Genomic DNA, 12,237 nt, shown 5'->3' with positions numbered 1-12,237 from the left:
TAACAAAATTTACAACCGTTCTTCAGATGTTTAGAACGTGTCGAATGCATGCAACAAGGACATGCCTTCACACCTTTGTTAGGCCAACCGGATAAATCTGCATACGCCGGGAAGTCGTTTATTGTCCACATCAACTGAGCACGCATATTGAAATTCTCCATCTTTGCAGCATCTAGTGTTCGTACCCCTACATCCCACAGCTCCAACAGCTCATCAATCAGTGGCTGAAGGTAGACGTCGATATCCATACCAGGTGAGCTCGGTCCGGGGATAACCAGTGACAGGATGAACGACGTCTGTTTCATGCACATCCAAGGAGGCAAATTGTACGGTACAAGCAATACGGGCCATGTGCTGTGGGATGTACTCATGTTCCCAAATGGATTGAATCCGTCTGCTGTCAGTCCCAGCCGCACGTTCCTACTATCGGCCATGAAATCCGGATGTAGAGAGTCGAACGATCTCCATGCCTCACCGTCCGCGGGGTGCCTCAATACCCCGTCCCTAGTGCGGCCTTCTGCATGCCACCTCATATTGTGCGCCGTGTGCTCCGACATGAATAACCTCTGTAACCGTGAGATGAGTGGAAACCATCTCAACACCTTCACTGGACGTTTTTTCCTCGACGATATTACCTCACCATCCTGATCGAAATGTATATCAGCCATCCACTTAGATTCTCCACATACGGTGCAGGTATCTAGATCTTTATTGTCTTTCCAGAATAGCATACAGTCATTACGGCACGCCGGAATCTTCTCATACCCGAGACCCATGGAACTGAGGAATTTCTTCGCCTCGTACGTATTAACCGGCAATGCATCATCGCAAGGAGGCAATAACTGACAGACAAGGTCCAGAATATCAGAAAAAATCTTGTTACTAATACCTCCAATGCACTTCAAGTTGTAGAAATGTACAGTAGCACTCAATTTACTGTGCTTTGTACCGGGGTGAAGTGGCTTGTCGGCAGTCTTCAACAACTCAAGGTACTTCAATGTGTCCCTTGCAGAGGTTCCTTCATTTACTTCTCCGGGCTGGCCAACATTATCAGTGTCACCTACTTCGTGCACGCCGAATGCGTCACGCAACATTGCGTGCATGTCACCACCTTGTTCCAGGTCTCCGCCTTGTTCTGTGACTTCTACATGTTCAATGCCACATGCAGCCGTATCTGTGACACTGGGATGGTCGTGACCCCGAACAGGACCAGCAGGGTTTAGGGTTGTCTCACCGTGCATATACCAGAAACCGTATCCCGTGGACATTCCCTTCCCCCCTGTCAGGTGTGCAAGAACGTAATCTGGGGGGTGCCGCTGGTTATTCCGGCAGTACTTACATGGGCAGTAAATTTTGCCATCACCAGACCTACAGTTACGAACGGCAAATGCCACGAACGCTCTACACCCGTCGTTATACTGTGTTGTTCCTCTAGGTGCTGACATCCACGACTTATCCATATTCCTCTGTACGCGAGATAACAGTCTGAAACGAAATATGTTATTTGATTACAGCAAATAAAGTGCTTGTTTGTTTACTGTTTGTTTTAAACAGTTAACTCAAAGTATCATTTTCTCATACTTTTTTTAGGGGTTAGGGTTTTTCCTTTTTAGGTTTTAAGGTTAGGGTTTAGGTTTTTAAGGGTTTAGGTTTTTAAGGGTGTAGTTTTTACGGTTAGGGTTTAGGGTTTAGGTTTTAATATTTGTAGGGTTTAGGGTTTAAGGTTAGGGTGTAGGGTTTTAGGGTTTAGGGTTTAGGGTTTAACTAAAATAAAATAGTTAAAAAAAAATAAAAAAAGATCTCGAACCCTTTTCTTTTATATTTTTTAATAATCTTCTTTCTTTTTTTTGGGTTTAGGGTTTTTTTTTTTTTTTTTCTTAGGGTTTAGGGTTTTAGGTTTTTACGGTTTAGTTTGTAGGGTTAGGGTTTGGGTTTGGGTTTACCTGACCATAAAAAGTAATTAAAAAAAAAAGAGATCTCTCCCTTTTTTAATTTTTTCTTTTTTAATATTCTTCTTTCTTTATTTATGGTTTAGAGTTTTAAGGTTTCTTTTTTTAGGGTTAGGGTTAGGATTAAAAAGGTTAGGGTTTAGGGTTTTAGGTTGTTAGGGTTTAGGGTTTAGGGTTTAGTTTTTAGGGTTAGGGTTTAGGTTTTGAAGGTTTAGTTTTTAGGGTTAGGGTTAAAAAGGTTAGGGTTTAGGTTTTTAGGGTTAGGGTTTAGGTTTTAGGGTTTTAAGGTTAGGGTTTAGGGTTTTACGGTTTAGTTTTTAGGGTTAGGGTTTTAAGGTTAGAATTTAGGGTTTAGGGTTTAGGTTTTAGGGTTTTTAGGGTTAGGGTTTAGGTTTTAGGGTTTTTAGGTTAGGGTTTAGGTTTTTAGGGTTTAGTTTTTACGGTTTAGTTTTTAGGTTAGGGTTTAAGGTTTTAGGGTTATGGTTTTAAGGTTAGGGTTTAGGGTTTAGTTTTTAGGGTTTAGGGTTTTAAGGTTAGGGTTTAGGGTTTTAGGGTTTAGGGTTTAGGTTGTTAGGGTTTAGTTTTTACGGTTAGGGTTTAGGTTTTGAAGGTTTAGTTTTTAGGGTTAGGGTTTAGGTTTTGAAGGTTTAGTTTTTAGGGTTAGGGTTTAGGTTTTAGGGTTTAGTTTTTACGGTTTAGTTTTTAGGGTTAGTGTTTTAAGGTTAGAATTTAGGGTTTAGGTTTTAGGGTTTTTAGGGTTAGGGTTTAGGTTTTAGGGTTTTTAGGGTTAGGGTTTAGGTTTTAGGGTTTTAAGGTTAGGATTTAGGTTTTTAGGGTTTAGTTTTTACGGTTTAGTTTTTAGGGTTAGTGTTTTAAGGTTAGAATTTAGGGTTTAGGGTTTAGGTTTTAGGGTTTTTAGGGTTAGGGTTTAGGTTTTAGGGTTTTTAGGGTTAGGGTTTAGGTTTTAGGGTTTTAAGGTTAGGATTTAGGTTTTTAGGGTTTAGTTTTTACGGTTTAGTTTTTAGAGTTAGGGTTTTAAGGTTAGAATTTAGGGTTAGGGTTTAGGTTTTAGGGTTTTAAGGTTAGGATTTAGGTTTTTAGGGTTTAGTTTTTACGGTTTAGTTTTTAGAGTTAGGGTTTTAAGGTTAGAATTTAGGGTTTAGGGTTTAGGTTTTAGGGTTTTAAGGTTAGGATTTACGTTTTTAGGGAGAAAGTATTTTAGGGTTAGGGTTTTAAGGTTAGGGTTTAGGGTTTTAGGGTTAGGGTTTCAAGGTTAGGGTTTAGGGTTTAGTTTTTAGGGTTAGGGTTTTAAGGTTAGAATTTAGGGTTTAGGGTTTAGGTTTTAGGGTTTTAAGGTTAGGATTAGAGTTTTAGGGTTTTAAGTATTTTAGGGTTAGGGTTTTAGGGTTTAGGTTTTAGGGTTTTAAGGTTAGGATTTAGGGTTTTAGGGTTAGGGTTTTAAGGTTAGGATTTAGGTTTTTAGGGTTTAGTTTTTAGGGTTAGGGTTTTAAGGTTAGGGTTTAGGGTTTAACTACAATAAAAAAGTAATAAAAAAATTTCACTCTTTTGTAGGGTTTATGGTTTTTAGGGTGAACGGTAATTTGGGCTAGGGTTTAGGGTTTATGATTTATGCTTGTTTTTTAGAGTATAAAGCTTAGGGGTTTGGTTTTGAGATTTGATCATAGGCATTTTTATATTGGTTTTGATTTAGGGTTTAGGGAAAATTGTTTACACCTTTGTTATAAATTGAATAAGAAAAAAAATAATTATAAATGGTAGACGGTGGCCAAATTTAATTTTCTGTATCTATCCAATAATCGTTAGATACGATCATTTTATTGTGAAATGATGGCGAGTTTACTTTGAATTGGTTTTTTTTTGTTTGTAAAAAAATTACCTGAAATGAACAATTAAACTTTTTTTCTTTGTTCTTAAAAAACCCAAAAATTGTTTTTTGTAGTACCGAATACTTATTTATATTTTATTGGTTTTGATCATTTATTTTATGATTAAGTTAATAAAATAATTGTGACAAATAATAATCCACACACAAATTCGTAGTACAGTAAAACATATTACAAAAAAAAAAAAAAAATACCACAACTGTAAGAATATTTTTCATGCATAACAACCAACCACATCAAAACACATAAAATTACACAACAATAGATATTCAAACCCAACAAAATTAACAGCATTGCATAGACCATTATTAATTGCTAAATCCACAATTATTATATAAAACTATTAAAAAAGTTAGAAACAGATTTTAAACAAATTAATTTAAATGCACCAAGTTTATTATAGCCAAAAGATATCAGAAAAAAATTTAATGCTAAAATTACTCACAATTTTTTTTTTTTTTTTTGTGATTTGTATGCCCCTTTGCCAAAATGTACCTGCATTAAAACATATTAGTCCCAAAATAATATCCCAAAACAATTAAAAAAATACTAATCACGTACAAGGCAGAGAGAGAGAGAGAGATAGAGAGAGAGAGAGAGAGAGACCGGGAGAGGTTTCAGAGAGAGAGAGAGATGTAGAGAGAGATAGTGTCAGAGAGAGAGAAATCTAGAGAGAAAGAAAGGGTTAGGGTTTAGTCTGTGGTTCGGTTAGAGAGAGAGAGAGAGAAAGCTAGGGTTAGGGTTTAGTATGTGGTTCGGTTAGAGAGAGAGAGAGAGAGAGAGCTAGAGAGAGACAGAGAGAAAGAGAGAGAGAGAGAGAGAGAGAGCGAGAGGGAGATGTAGAGAGAGATAGGTCCGGACCTAGGGTTAGGGTTCCTGGTTCGGTTAGAGAGAGAGAGAGAGAGAGAGCTAGAGAGAGAGAGAGCTAGAGAGAGAGACAGAGAGAGAGAGAGTGAGAGGGAGGTGTAGAGAGAGATAGGTCCGGACCTAGGGTTAGGGTTGCTGGTTCGGTTAGAGAGAGAGAGAGAGAGCTAGAGAGAGACAGAGATAAAGAGAGAGAGAGAGAGAGAGAGAGAGAGAGAGAGAGAGCATGCACCGTAATAATTGCCGAACACGGGTGGTGCAGTCACGGCCGGAGAGGGAGCTGGCCGGAGATCCTGGTGGTCGGTGGACGGAGAGGGAGAGAGAGAGAGAGAGAGAGAGAGAGCTGAGTGAGCGAGGGAGAGATGAGTGAGCGAGCTGAGAGAATCGAGCTGAGGGAGAGAGAGGGAAATGCGAGGATCGAGGGTAGCTGCCTCTGGAAGCTACCCTTTTTTTTTTTTTTTTTTTTTATTAATTGAAATATTAGCCAGGTGGCGCGCGGGAAATGTCCCGCGCAGGTCACCTGGCCAAAAATTGGCCGCGTGGCGTAATGCCACCCGGCCAATTAGGGACGTGTATTATTATACACGTCTCTATCTGTTTTTATTTTTTTATTTTTTTTTTTTAAAAAAACGAAAAATTGTATATATATATATATATAGTTTTGTATCTATATATATCTATATATATATATATATTAAATATATATATATATATATATATATATATATATATATATATATATATATATATATATAGTTTTGTATTTGTAAACACAAACACAAACCCTAATCCGACCCTAAGTGTATGTAATATATATAGTGTTAAGGTTTACGTAAACTCTAACCCATAAAACTAAACCCTAAACGGTAACCCTAAAACTAATTCTTAAACCTTAAGTCTGTGTTAAGTTTCATATATATATATATATAGGTCCTATATATATATAGGGTTAGGGTTTTATTAGATTACTATTCCATTAACGTAAATCCTAATTAGAGTTAGGGTTTACTTATAAGTATACCATATATATTTAAAGTACTCAACACGTAAAACGTAAATATACTATAAACATATTGCACGTAGCCCATACCCCTAACCCTATGTCTATATACTATATATAGTCATAAACCCTAACCCTAAGTGTATGTACTTTGTTATGTTGCATATTTTTATTTTTGTTCCTCGCCGTATAATTATGCATATATTTGTAGCCCAAATTTGGGTATATACAACGTTATTATATATATCTATAAACTCTAACCCTAAGTGTATATATATACTATATATAGCTATACACAATATAGGTATATAAGTATACTATATATATATATATATAGCCATAAACACCAATGTTAGGGTGTATACAAGTAACTATAAAGGTATATAGTTTCGGCACGCCGTTTACATGCATGCATGCATGCATGCATATATTATATATATGTATGTACATAATATGACAAGATAGTTTTGAAATACAAATACAAATACAAACACAGACACATGCAACCCTAAGTGTATGTAATGTACATTCTTGCTAAACCCTAAGTCATAAAACTAAACCGTAAACTATAAATTAAAACTAAATCCTAACCCTAAGTATAGTATATATATATATATACTATACTAAACACTGACCATAAAATTGAACCCTAAAACCCATAATCTTAACCCAAATCTTAAGTGTATGTACCATATATATGTAAGCCATAAACCCTAACCCTAAATATATGTACTATATGTATAGTGATAAACCCTAACTATAGGATCAAATGATAGTTCGACCAAGTTTTGAACATTGAACTCGATCAAATGATAGAGGCATGCAATTTTATACTTGTGTAAGGTATGCCATAATGATCGGGACCACAAGGCGAACACATTCAGATGGATGTTCAACGAACCCTAACCCTGAGAGTATGTACTACACATACAATAAATTAAGTCCTAACGCATAAACCATATTCAAGAAACTCAACTTGCATGTAAATCCTAAAACATAACTATAAGTATGTGTAGCACAAATTTATTGTTGGGGTATATAATAGGAATTTTTAATATAAATAAATTCCAAAAAATTTAAATACAAGTACTGTATAAAACTAATTAGTTTATATACTCTAATTTGGTATAGGGTACATAGCAATTTTATACTCCAATTTATTTGTTTTTTTTTTTTTTTTTTTAAAAAAAAAAAAAAAAAAAGGGAATTCCAAAAAAGTGTTTTTCAGTTAGCCACGTGTATTAAATTACACGTGTCTGCCAGATGGCAGCGTGGAATTTATACACGCGGCCAATTGGCAGCGCGTATTTTATACACGCTGCCAATTGTTTGTACGCTACATCTGGCAGCGTGTCCAGAGAAACACGCTGCCATCTGGCCGCGTGTCTACAGTAACATGTACTGTAGACACGCGGCGATTTACGCCTTTTTTTGTAGTGATATACTACTCGTTTAAGTTTGACTAATTTACAGCCCTACTTATCGGGTGGTACGTTTTTTGTACGCCAACCAGCCGTCTTTAAACGCCAAGAATTTGTCTATGTTTTAATTGCTGGGTAGCAGTATTTGCTAGCAGCCAGTTAATTTTAACACTTTATTGGCATTGAATCACATGCTGCTAGGAAAGTCGTACAAGACTAGTGTCCTATTTTTACACAAATTAATTAAGTTGTCTACCAAGTGGGGAGTGCATGATTTCTCGCAACCCCTCTCATATTGTGTGAATCACATGTATATAAATTTCACATGTGAAACCTATTCAATGTAAAAAAAAAAAAATTGTATGGAAGTTATGTGAAATTTACAGAAATTGTATAGAAGGGATCTTGATTCCTGGAATTTACAGAATTTGTATTATGTAACTCATTTTTGTTTAAAACAAAATAGGGACAAGACATCAATAATATTAATAATAACAATGGATCATAATATTTTTGCAATCTATATTGAAAACAGCAACGTTAATTTGTAAAGAAATTGCGGTAAAAATTGTACCCCTTACAACACTACAATGATAAACATATGTTATCTTTGAAACCTTGAAATTTGGAATTTTCAGACGTTGAAACCTTGTATTGGGCCTTTGTTTGCAAAGCTGTTGGGGATTTATAATTTTGTGGACGATAAAATAATTAATGATCATAGGATAAAGGTCAAAATTAACTGCGCGCTCTGAATTAAATTTTGGAGTCTTCCATTACTACAATTGCTAATTAGGAACCCATCTTCTGTCAATTCCATATACTAGGATTTTTCACATTGAGATCGATGAAAAGTAGACAAAGAAGAGGTTGTTGAGAAAATTGACAATAGTTTTTGTCAATTAATATAATATAAGCTAAGATCCATTTTTGTGGTAGAAAATTATCCTTAACATAATATCGTTAATGATTATGGTCTATTTTTATGGATCATAACCATAAGATAGGGTGAGAAAACACTGCGCTTTGTTTATAGCCGTTGCATTATTGTATTCGAAATATGATGTTACAATTTCTGTACAATTCTTATACAATTTTAACAAATTTTTTTTTAAGACCACATGTAAAAAAAACAGATCCAATAATTAATTTAAAATAATTGTTAAAATTATACAAAAATAAAATTATAAACATATCATTTCGCATTGCATTCAAAGACAAACAATGGCCATGGCCTACTCCAGTTTGAAAATTATCTTTCAGCTTTGACCAAAAAGTCGTAGACTAAGCAAATTTTTAATGATTTGAGTGATTTGAGCCATCTAAGAAGTTATGAGCTGGACCCACCTGGTTAAACCTTAGAAACTGACAATAGCTTTTCATGAAAAACTTTTTTAAAAAAATACACATAATTCCTCAAATTACTACTTCATTGTTAATATTTCTCTTTAAACTACCAAATGTATCAATCTCTCCCCCTAAACTACCGAAAAATGTCAATTTTCCTAATGACAAAAATACCCTTATAAAATTATTAAAATTAAAAAAAAAACTGAAAATTTTATTTAAAAAAATATAAAATAACAAAAAAAGTTATATAAAAAAATACAAAAAAAACAAAAATTAAAATTAAAAAAATTAAAAAACTGTTTTTTCTTCTTTTTTTTCGTTTTTTTATATATATAATTTTCAGTTTAAAAAAAAAAGTTCATTTTTTCTTAATTTTTTATTTGTTTTTTAAAAAGTTTTTATTTTTATTTTTTAGTTTTAGTTTTTTTTTTCAAATTTATAAGGACATTTTTGTCTAATTGAAAAAAATGTATAGTCATTTTTGTCTTTTTGTTGATCTTAGGAGGACATTGACATGTTTTGATAGTTTGAGGGGTGACATTAACACAATTAATTGTTTGGAAGGGACTTGACAATTGAGTTTGAGAGGATATGTCACATGTGTACTTTTAATTTCCTTAAAAAAATAATAATAAATAAATAAAAATAATAATAAAAAAAATAAAAATAAAAAAATTCTAAGGTTTCTTCTACATGGTTTTCCAGAAAGTAATTCTGGAACAGCAACTACCTAATACCAGCATGTACTTTGATTAACAAAGAATGACTTTCCAAGAAATAAGCTAGAGATACATGTCATAGCGTATTAATGAAGAAAAAAAAAATTCAAAAAAATTCAAATATATTTAGAGGAGTACCAACGACACCGGCCAGTTAAGCTTATGCCCAACTGGCACTTAATTGGGGTAAAGGATTGAGTTGGGCTCGGAATTAGTTTCCATATTCGTTTTCATCATAATAAATGTTCCATGAACTGTTACGTCAGATTTTAAAGAACTTGTAATAAAATTGTAGTATTCTTGGCAGCACTCATGTTTTTATGTCGACATTTAGATAGTGATCACGTTATGACGTTTTCCACGTCAACCACTAATTAATTAAATTGCCAAGTCAAATTTAATAAGTAAATTTAATTATAGTGACTAACATAATAAATATCACGTAAACTATTAACTCAATTTTTAAGGAACTTATAATAAAATTGTAGTACGTACCCTCGGCAGCACTCATGTTTTTATGTCAACATTTAGATATTAGGTCAATTTCTTCCTTTAATTTTATGATCATATGGTTGTGTTAAAATCTATAAAATTTTAATTGTGAGGACTAGACTTATTTTTCACTTGGACATATTTTGGTCTTTGATATGGAAAACTCACAGCTTAGGAAGGAGAACCCATGTCCACCAATTCCACCACCAGTGAAACTAAAAGAAACAGAGGTGATAACAGAGGAAACAATAATTACTATACTGAGAAGAGCATTAAGCTTTTACTCCTCCATTCAAGCTCATGATGGCCACTGGCCTGCTGAATCTGCTGGCCCCTTGTTTTTCCTTCAACCCTTTGTATATATTTTTCTCACCATTGTATACAAATGCATGTTTATTCTTTATTTTATTTTTCCTTCACTGAGATATAAAAATGCCTACATTAACTGTTACACTTCTTGATTCTCACATGCTTTTTTTATAGGAGGAATGCTAGAACTCCTTCTAGTGTTCTTCTGGTATCTATCTGGAAGGACAAAAATGTAATATAAAAATTAAACATTGCATCCATGTCATCCAGAAGGACATAGATGTAATTTTTTTTATTACATTTATGTCATTCCAGATGGACACCAGACGAACACTAGAAGAAACTCTAGTATTCCTCTTTTTATAGTACATGCATTCTAGCTAAACCAGTTAGTTTAATAAATTTGGTTGAAGGAATAAGATAATATATTAATATTCCTTACGGAAAAAAAAAAATAAAGGAAAAAATAGCCAAATATTTTTTTTTCTTCCCAAAATTACCTCAAACACATGCACATGCAGTGGCGGAGCCAAGAATTAAGATAGTAAAATGTAATAATAAGATTTTTTTCTCTCTCTCTCTCTTTATATACTATGTTTTTATTATATATAAAAGATGTGATAAATGCAAATCAAAATAGAAATGACATATTTTAATCAAATTATTAGCATATTTTAATAATTATTAATATAAAAAATCAAAATAAATGCCTCAATAAAAGAAACAAACAATAACAAATAACAAACTTAGAGTAACAAAACTCTTCTGAAATTTGTTGGCGCCGGGTGAAATTATGAAGTATGAAGAAAACATTATAAAAAATTGTAAATGTTGTTCTTATCGGAATAAGGGAAAAAAAATTATAACAAAGAAGAAAAGCAATGCATTTCTTCCATGCACATACACAATAACCACAACAATCAATTTGATTTAAGAAATTAAAGTGTCATCTGTTATGTAATACTCCCATAAATAGTATTTACTATATGGTGTGTGTTTGCTATGGTTTCCAATCAAATTTTTCATTAATTATTTTGTACATTTTTTTCATTTTTGGATTGATATTATTTTAGCTTAATAGTTTGGCGAACTCATATATGAAAAAAAAAAATAGAAAAAAAAAAAGAAAGAAAGAAAGATAGAGAAATAGAGAGAGAAAAGGGTAATACTAGAAATTACATTTTTATTCCACAATTATCAAACAATGCTGACGGGGTAGTCCAACACCACACTACACTACTTTCGTGAAGTGGCAAGAAAACAGATTCTTAAAAGAAAAAGAAATTCTGCAAAAGAAGGGAGAAACTTTGGCGGAAGAAGAAGAAAGAACTTTTGTCGGGGCGAGAGCTCCACCGTCCCCCTTCCCTCCGCCCTTGAAAACAAACTTTGAAAAAACAAAATCGTCAAAAAATTTCAGGGGCTAAACCACCCCCCATCCCTTCGCCACTATGCGCATGCATATATTTTGCGATTTATGTTTGGCTATATTAGAATGGATGAATAATTCCACCCAACAACTTGTTTCTATATTATGATGATATGCAGGTAATGGCATTATACATCACTAAAGATCTCAATGCTATTTTTTCACCAGCACACCAGAAGGAAATTATTCGATACTTGTATAATCATCGGGTATTATTTTTCTAAATATAAGTTTGTGTAGAAAGGCGTAGAAAACTAAAAAGTTGGCTAATTGCCTTGAGAATACTTGGGGGTTCCATATAGAAGGTCACAGCACAATGTTTGGGTCAGCTTTGAGCTACATTGCTTTGAGAATACTTGGAGAGGGACCTGAAGATGGTGAAGATGGGGCTATGGCTAGAGGCCGCAAATGGATCCTTGACCATGGTAGTTTAATGGCTATTCCTTCATGGGGAAAGTTTTGGGTCACGGTATGATCATTTTTCTTGATAATATACATCTATTTGCAAGAAAAAAATTATTAAAGTAACATGTTCCTAATGTCCGAAAAAAGGGTTCACATATCAAAATCTCCTGCAATTCCTTGCAATTCAAAAAATTTTGGTCATGAACAGCTTGGATCAACACATGTAAGCCTTAAAAACTAACAAAAGTATTAAAAAACAACGGTATGGATGAACCATTCCTTGAGGTGGCTGGCTAGCCCCTTGAGAAGTGGCCAACAACCAACGTTTTACACTTTGAGCAGGTGGTGTCATTAAGGGGGTGGCCAACCACCTCAAGGGGTAGTCTGGCCACCATTTT

The 12,237-nt window shown here is 33.8% G+C and overlaps 1 pseudogene; it reads left to right on the top strand.

Annotated features, from left to right (window-relative positions):
• LOC133865593 (lupeol synthase-like) overlaps positions 1-12,237 on the top strand; it is a 29,080-nt pseudogene that overhangs the window by 6,617 nt on the left and 10,226 nt on the right.

The sequence above is a fragment of the Alnus glutinosa genome, chromosome 4, assembly GCF_958979055.1.
Source record: "Alnus glutinosa chromosome 4, dhAlnGlut1.1, whole genome shotgun sequence".
NCBI classification, from domain to species: domain Eukaryota; kingdom Viridiplantae; phylum Streptophyta; class Magnoliopsida; order Fagales; family Betulaceae; genus Alnus; species Alnus glutinosa.
This window is presented reverse-complemented; position numbering and strand designations above follow the sequence as displayed.